Below are 7,578 nucleotides of genomic sequence, written 5' to 3' on the forward strand. Positions count from 1 at the left end.
CTTAGTAGATGCTGAGCAGTGAGTTAAAGAATAAAGAAAAAAAAGACAGCAAGAGGTCAGGATTGTGCTCTACATTACACCATTTCCTGGCATGAACACATCCCATAGAAAAGCCAGTAGTTGTCTCTGTCTCTCTCTTTTTTAATTTGCTATAGGACACAAGCACTCACCAGAGACAGAGACAGAGAGAAAGAGAGGGAAGTAAGATTACACACCCTAGATGGGACTGCCACACTGCAATCCTCCTCTCCTCTTGGGACTTTGGGCATGCATGTTAACCAGGCATGTTTTTCCAAGCTGAGTCCAGGTCTCCAGCTGTGCAGTCAGTCCTGTGGGATTCAGCCACCCTAATTACCAAGCCATCATTTAGTCAGTAATACCTATTTTATAGGTGATTTGCAATATCTATTGATTCTTAGAAACGGCATCCAACACTTGTAAGGGAATATGTTTGCTGTATTAATCATGGCTCCGTTTGAAATATGGCCCTATTATTAAGCTAGTTTTTCTACTTCTACCTTTTAGCTATGGTGTAGCAAAGCTCAGAGGGTGTAGTTTCAGCTAAGGATCCTTGAGGCATTACTAACCCTGGAGATGATGTCAGATGGAGAGCGTGAGATGAGAGGAATGGTTCCCGCCCCCCAGACCCCAACACTGAGCTCCTCTGCTGCCCCTAACGTATTGCTGTGGCTCTAACGTCTGCACGTGGACCCTGCCCGCTTCGTTTTCCTCTGACAACTTTCCAAGTTAAAGAATGGTTCTAAAAGATGACCCACGCCATCTAGTGGTTTCCTGACGCATTTCAGGTTGCTCCAAGTTCTCAAAACTGCCTGAGTGAGTGTTGCACCGGAAGCCTATTAAAAACAAGCAAGTTCTTGGGACCATCCCCAAACCTGCTGGATCAGATTATGAATCTAAATTTTTAAGGAAATATCATACTGACCCTGTCAAGGTGGAGTTCTGACATATTTTTAAAAGCATCCCTGTGAAACCCTGAATCTGAAACTGCCAGGACCGTGACTCCATATCTCAAAGAATTTTTTTTTTTTTTTGGAGAGATTTTCACTGTAGGGTGCGTGCGCTCGCCAGACAGACAGAGAGAGACATAGAGACAGAAAGCGAGAAATCACCCCCCAGGGGGGATGGTCACACCGCAATCCCTTCTCCTCCATTTTCCTCTCGGGATCTTGGGCACGCACGCACACGCGCCCGGTGTGAGTTTTAAGCCACCGGGTCTGGGACACGAACCGCGGTCAACTACGTGGGAGTCCAGCGACATAGCCATTATGCTAACTGCTGGTTCCCTCAAAGAACTTTTTTATAATCTGTTGGTTTAAACAATCACATTGTCAACTCCAGACAGACTGCAGAGCCTTTATCTTTCTGAGACTGACATGGCTTCAGGAAGACTGACCTAGCAGCACACTCATGCACGAATGTGGACAGGGAGACTGGGAGAAACAAGGAGTCAACAGGTGGACCCAGCGGCTTGTAAGTTACACCAGGCGCATGTGTGTGCATGCCCAAAATCCAAGAAGGAGAATGCAGACGGGATTGCAGCATGGCCATCCCCTCTAGGAGGTGACTGAGGGAACTCCCACGTGGTCCCAGTCTGCGCGACAGCAGTGACTTCAGCTCCACTGCAGCTGGCCCAGACGGCTACTTCATCACTGTGAGAGTCTAAGGCAGGGCTTTCCGCACATTTCTGCATACTGAAATCATCTAAGGATCTTTTTTAAAAAATAAATATCTGTGTTAAATAAAATGTATGGAGGCCGTTGGTTTGGACTGAGTGGCTATAGACCAAACCAGAGTCACTCCCCTGGAAGATCCTCACCACCGAGCTGAAACTAAGTTATTTATCTGATCTTCCAAGAACTCAGGAGAGTGAGAAATAATAACTAATCCCAAAATAAGACAGTTTTAGCTCACTTTATAAGGATATCCCCTCAGCTATAACATTACCCAAAAAAAGACAATTTTGCCATGATTAAATCAATTTTGTTCTGTCTCTGCCTTCCTCAGGCCTTCTCTGTCTATAAAGCATTACACGCATTAGAAAACTATCTGTGGGGGCAAGTCTTAAAGATGCCGCCCAAAGGAAAAAGTGGTTCTGGAAAAGGGGATAAAGGGGGAGCAGCGTCTGGTAGTGATACCGGTGACGAGAAGTCACAGGGTCCCAAAGGTGGTGGCAATGCAGTAAAGGTCAGACACGTCCTATGTGAAAAACACAGCAAAATGATGGAAGCCATGGAAAAGCTAGTCTGGAATGAGATTCGATGAAGTGGCTACACAATAGAGTGAAGATAAAGCCAGGCAAGGGGGAGACTGGGGTTGGATGACCAGAGGATCCATGGTGGGACTATTTCAAGAAGCAGCATTGGCCTTGCCAGTCAGTGGGATGGATAAACCTGTGTTTACAGACCCAGCAGTTAAGACAAAATTTGGATATCATATTATCATGGTTGAAGGGAGAAAATAAAATGATATGAAAGACTGAAAAAAAAAAAGAAAATCACCCCGACCTGTGGGGGCCAGCAGGTGGCATGGAGGTTAAGGCTCCAGACTCCCACATGACTTACCATCCTTTGAGTCCCAGACCCAGCAGCTAGAAACTCGTGCTGAGCACATGTGTGTATGTGTCCAAAACCCCAGGAGGAGAACGGAAGAGATGGGATTGTGACATGACCATTCCCCCTGGGGTAGGGGGTGATTCCTCACTTTCCCTCTCACTGTCTCTCTCTGGCAAGCACACGCACCTTATGGCAAAAACCTTTTAGAAGGGGCGGGAGGCAGCAGATGGCATAGCAGTTACATCACTGGACTCCCACACGGTTGACCTTGTTCAAGTCCTGGTCCTGGTGGCTTAAAACACACCAGAAACATGTGCATGTGTGCCAAAGACCCCGGGAGAAGAATGGAAGAGAAGGGATTGTGGCGTGGCCAGCACCCCCTGGGGGCTGATTTCTCACTTTTCTTTTCACTCTCTCTGTCTCTATCTCTCTATGATGAGGATACACACCCTAAGGCAAAAACCTCTAAAAACGAAAAACTTGTGGGACCAGCAGTTGGTGTAATGGCTATGTCGCTGGACTCCCATGTAGCCAACCGCCGTTCAAGTCTTGGACCCAGTGGCTTAAACTCACATTGGGCACGTGTGTGCGCATGTCCAAGATCCCAAGAGGAGAATGGAAGAGAAGGGATTGCGGCATGGCCATCCTATTCTAGATTTGGGGCAGGACTCAAACCAGCCACCTTGATGACCATGCCCCTGAACGTGCATTTTATTTTTTAGAATGAAGTGTTGTCCGATTCTAGAATTGCAAATAAAACCCAATTAAAGTCTTTAAACTAAGTTCGTTGTAATTTTGTCTTTGAACTTCTGAAATCCGAGGCTACTGAGTTAAGTGGTCTGAGATAACAGACAAGTGGGCTTCAGAATCTCAGCACCTCCCTGCGTGACTGGCAGCCCGGCTGAGGGAACCACGGTTTAATCCGCCTTCCTATGGGTCTGGGAGATCCCCGTGGAGTAGGATGAAAGCTGTGGCCTCTCCTTCCAGGCACTTTCAAACACAAAACCTGGCCTAGCATTTCAGAGAGATCCGGATCCCAAGAAGGTAATGAGGAAACCCACCAGAATCTCGTAGTCCCAGGCGAAAAATCTTCAGATGCAGGAGAATGGGATTCCGATCAATATGGCAGGCGTTCTCTGTCCGGTCCAAAACGGTAATGCCCCTTTGTCCAAAATGGTAGCTGTCCAATGTGTGCTGTAAAACAAACCTGAAACTGAGTAATTTATAAAGAACAAACATCTATTTCTCAGTTCCTGGAGGCCGGGAAGTCCAAGATCAAGCGGGAAGTGTAGGTGAGCTTGCTTAGTGCAAAAAATACTAAACCCTGGACTTCGTCCCCCAAGGCTGTTTGACAAGGACACTGATCCGTTTATGAAGGCGAGCCCTGGGGCAGAACTACTTTCTAAAGGCGTTCACTTCTAACACTGTTGCCTTGGGGATTCAGTTTCCACCTGAGCTTTGGGAGGGACACAAACATTCGAATCACTGCACCCTGCGACTTCGAAGACGCTCCTGTTAGTGTCGCCAAGCCCGAGGGCACCAGCTCTCTCAGTGCGCACTAGCAGGTGCGCTCTCAGGAGCGCTTGTCCTTGCGCAGGCGCGGCCCGCCTCCAAGCGCTCCTTGTCATTCGAGTCGCCAATCCGCCGGTGTCCCTGCCACCCCTAAGGAAAGCGCGCCTGCCTCTCTCCCTCCCGCCCGGTAACGACCTGGGACAGCACCTTCCCGCTCGGGTCCGCAGCGCGGGTCACTGAAGAGACTTCCTTCTGCAAGTGTCAGCGCCAGCTGAGCAGCCGCGACACAGGGGTCGCAAAGAGAAAACGAACCCAGCCTGGGGGGCTGGGAGCCAGGAGGAGGAAGGACTGCTCTGGATCCCCGCGCGCGGGGCAGGCTGCGCGCCTTCAGTACTCCTTATCCGGTGCTCTGCCCTTGCACCGTCCCAGGCGGGCTCAGGGTTCTATCCCCGCCAGGTGATCCCGGCTCCGGGGTGCAACAGCGCCCTTAGGCGGGAGGCGCGGAGCATAGGGAGTGATTTGGCAGAGCCACAACCGCCCTCGCCCGCAGGTGTTGGCGGCACCGGGGACACCTAGAGGCCTGACCAGGTGTTCAAAAGAAGGCAGAATGCGGGGACGGGAGAAAGGGCTGCCCCGGAGGCCCGGATTTCGGAATTCTCCAACCAGCCTGCCTGGGTTCAGCCGCGGGGCTCCACATCTGAGCTGTCGTTCCTGGTCTGTGAGGAGGGCAGGATTTAGCCAGTGTGGGGCTGCTGTGAGGAGCTGGTGCGGTCGCCTTAGAACTCCTTTGGGCGGGCCGGCAGGTGGCCTGGTGGTTAAGGACGCTGGACTCCCCCATAGTTGGTCTTTGTTCGAGTCCCAGACCTGGCACCTCTCTCTCTCTCTCTCTCTCTATATATATATATATATATGTGTGTGTGTGTGTATATATGTATATGTGTATATATATACATATACATATATACACACATATACATTTCCCCCCCTTCTCTGGTCAAATTAAAATAAACAAAAAAAGTTAAATAAAAGGATTACTAAAAAAATCAAAAAGAAAGAGCTGCTCTGAGATTCTAAGGCGGTGTGTAGTACGGCGTCCTCCTCTGCCCAGTTTAGCGTCTATGTAGGCCTTTCTACAAATACAAACTCCATCTAGAGTATTATTTTCCATATTTATTTTTATTTATTAATTTATTTTTTGAGGTTTTTGCCAGAGAGAGGGAACGTGAAAAATCACCTCCCAGGGGGATGGCCAGCAATCCCTTCTCTTCTGTTCTTCTCCTGGGACTTTAGACACACGGCAGGCAGGTGTGACTTTCAAGCCCCCAGGTCTGGGACTCGAACTGCAGTGCACCGTGTGAGAATCCAGTTCCATAATCACCACACCACCTGTGGGCCGTAGGGTTTGCTTTTAATTTGTTTTCACTACAGCTATGACTTAATTCTAAAAGTGACTGGGGCTGTTCTGTACATATTTTAATGTAATCTTCAGTGTTTAACAAGCTATCTTACACACTCATTTACTATCAGCCCTACACTGCCCTAAGCCCATTCTTTCTGTCTTGTAGTTAGAAGCTCAGAGATTTTTACTCTGACCTAATGGCGTCCTTGGGTGCCACGTCAGAGTCCTTGAGCTTCCCCTGAAGCACTGAGAAGCCACAGCAGTATAGACAGAGACCTGACCAAACCACATGGTTGGCCACGGGAGGGACCAGCAAGAGGGTGGGATGGCTGCGGCTATAGCCACAGAGGATTCTGATAAGCCAACCAAGTGAGAGCCGGGGAGAGGGAGCTGGAATGGAGGAGGGCCAGGAGGACTCGGGTTGGATGCTGGATGGGGAAGAAGGAGCAGGAGCTGGTGAGGAGCAGGTGGATTCTATCACGGGCCCAGAGCTGGATTCTGGGCAGGCAGGGCAGGAAGATCAGGTGCTCGTGGAAAGGGTGGTGATGGTGAGTTATGTGCTGACCGTATTGTGTGTCCGTCAGGGTCTGGTCCCCAGGCATATGGCACTCAGAGGAGAGGCCTGGGAAGGAGGAAGAGATTCAGGGTGTGAAGCCTTGGCATGAGGGCAGCCACTGAGGCCATGTGAAGGCAGGAATACAATGACATGCTAGTGGGATTCAGGTCACCCATCCCCTGGAGGCCAGAGCAGATGGAGCAGGTGACAGAAGAAAGGTCACTGAGGGAGGAGGGGCAGGAGGCGGGAACAGATCAGGCAAGAGGAGATGCGGGGGCCATGGAGGCAGCCATCACCTGCCTCATCTAAGAGGGCCATGGCCAGGCTCTGGAAGGAGGGCCCTCTGGGTCTGTAGGGCAAGGTCACCGGCTTCAGCTGCAGAGACTTTGGGAACAAGGGAAGACAGAAGCCAGATGGCTCAGCCTTTCAGAGGAAAAGGGGTGCAGAACATGGAGAGGAGACGTATTTGGATGAGAAGGGCAGAGACGATCCAGGCAATGGTGAGCATGCGGAGGACAAGGTCAGGGAGAAGGGATTCTTTTAGCTGAAGGGGCTCCCTGGGCTGTTGTTGCCCAGGCGTGCTGTCTCTGGAGCAAGGAGCCAGGGAAGACAGTGCAGAGACCTGGGAGAAGGAGCGTGGTTCCTGGAGCCCCTCCCGGAGGGAGCCAGATGGGCGGGCTGGAGGCCAGGGCAGGAAGGGGACCAGGCACACTGTTGGGAAGGCCATGACCAGTCAAGACTGGGACATGTGGCCAGGATGTGGAGAAAAGGGAAGGCCTGAACACTGCAGGTAAATGAGCGCATCTGTTCTGGAGGTTCTCAGGACGTTATGGAACCACTTCTGCGTGTACATCCAAAGGAAGTGAAACCGTGCCTCGAAGACATATCTGCATGCCATGTTCCTGGCTGCATTCTTCACGAGAGCCAAGATATGGAAACAGCCCAGCTGGCAATTGATAGATACATGGGGAAGAAAAATACCATACATACACACAGAGATATTGTTCAGCCTTAAAAAGGAAGGAGCTCCTGCAGTTGGCAACACGGATAAACACGGAGGAAATGGGCTCAGCGAATAAGCAGACAGAGAAGGAAAACACTGCACGATCTCGCTTGCCCATAGAAATACTGGAATGGTGGTTACTGGGAGGTGGGGAGGGGTGGAATGGGGCTTGGGGTAAGTGGACGAACTTCCAGGTATCAGATGAGCCCGTTCTGGGAGTCTAATGGACAGCATTAGTCAACAGTATAGTTAACGGGACTAGATGGAATACCTGGGATTTAGAAAGAGGGTAGACAGCAAATGTTCTCACCACCCCTGCACACAGAAAGGGAGCCCCCACAAGTGATGGACACGTTAGTTACCACGATCGTGGTAATTATTTCATAATGAATATGATTATCAAATCATTGTGTGTATATCCTAAATACATATCATTTCTATTTGTCAGTTAGACCTCAAAAAAAAAAAAAAAAACTAGGGGGGAAAACATCAGAAACTCAGTGCATTAGGGGTAAGAGGCCAGACATACGGCAGG

At 50.0% G+C, this 7,578-nt stretch overlaps 1 pseudogene; it reads left to right on the plus strand.

Annotated features, from left to right (window-relative positions):
- Positions 1–2,088: 2,088 nt before the first annotated feature.
- LOC114005021 (peptidyl-prolyl cis-trans isomerase NIMA-interacting 4 pseudogene) lies at positions 2,089–2,500 on the plus strand (annotated as a pseudogene).
- Positions 2,501–7,578: the final 5,078 nt, after the last annotated feature.

Source organism: Tupaia chinensis, unplaced genomic scaffold (genome assembly GCF_000334495.1).
Source record: "Tupaia chinensis unplaced genomic scaffold, TupChi_1.0 Scaffold141305_1, whole genome shotgun sequence".
Lineage (NCBI taxonomy): Eukaryota > Metazoa > Chordata > Mammalia > Scandentia > Tupaiidae > Tupaia > Tupaia belangeri.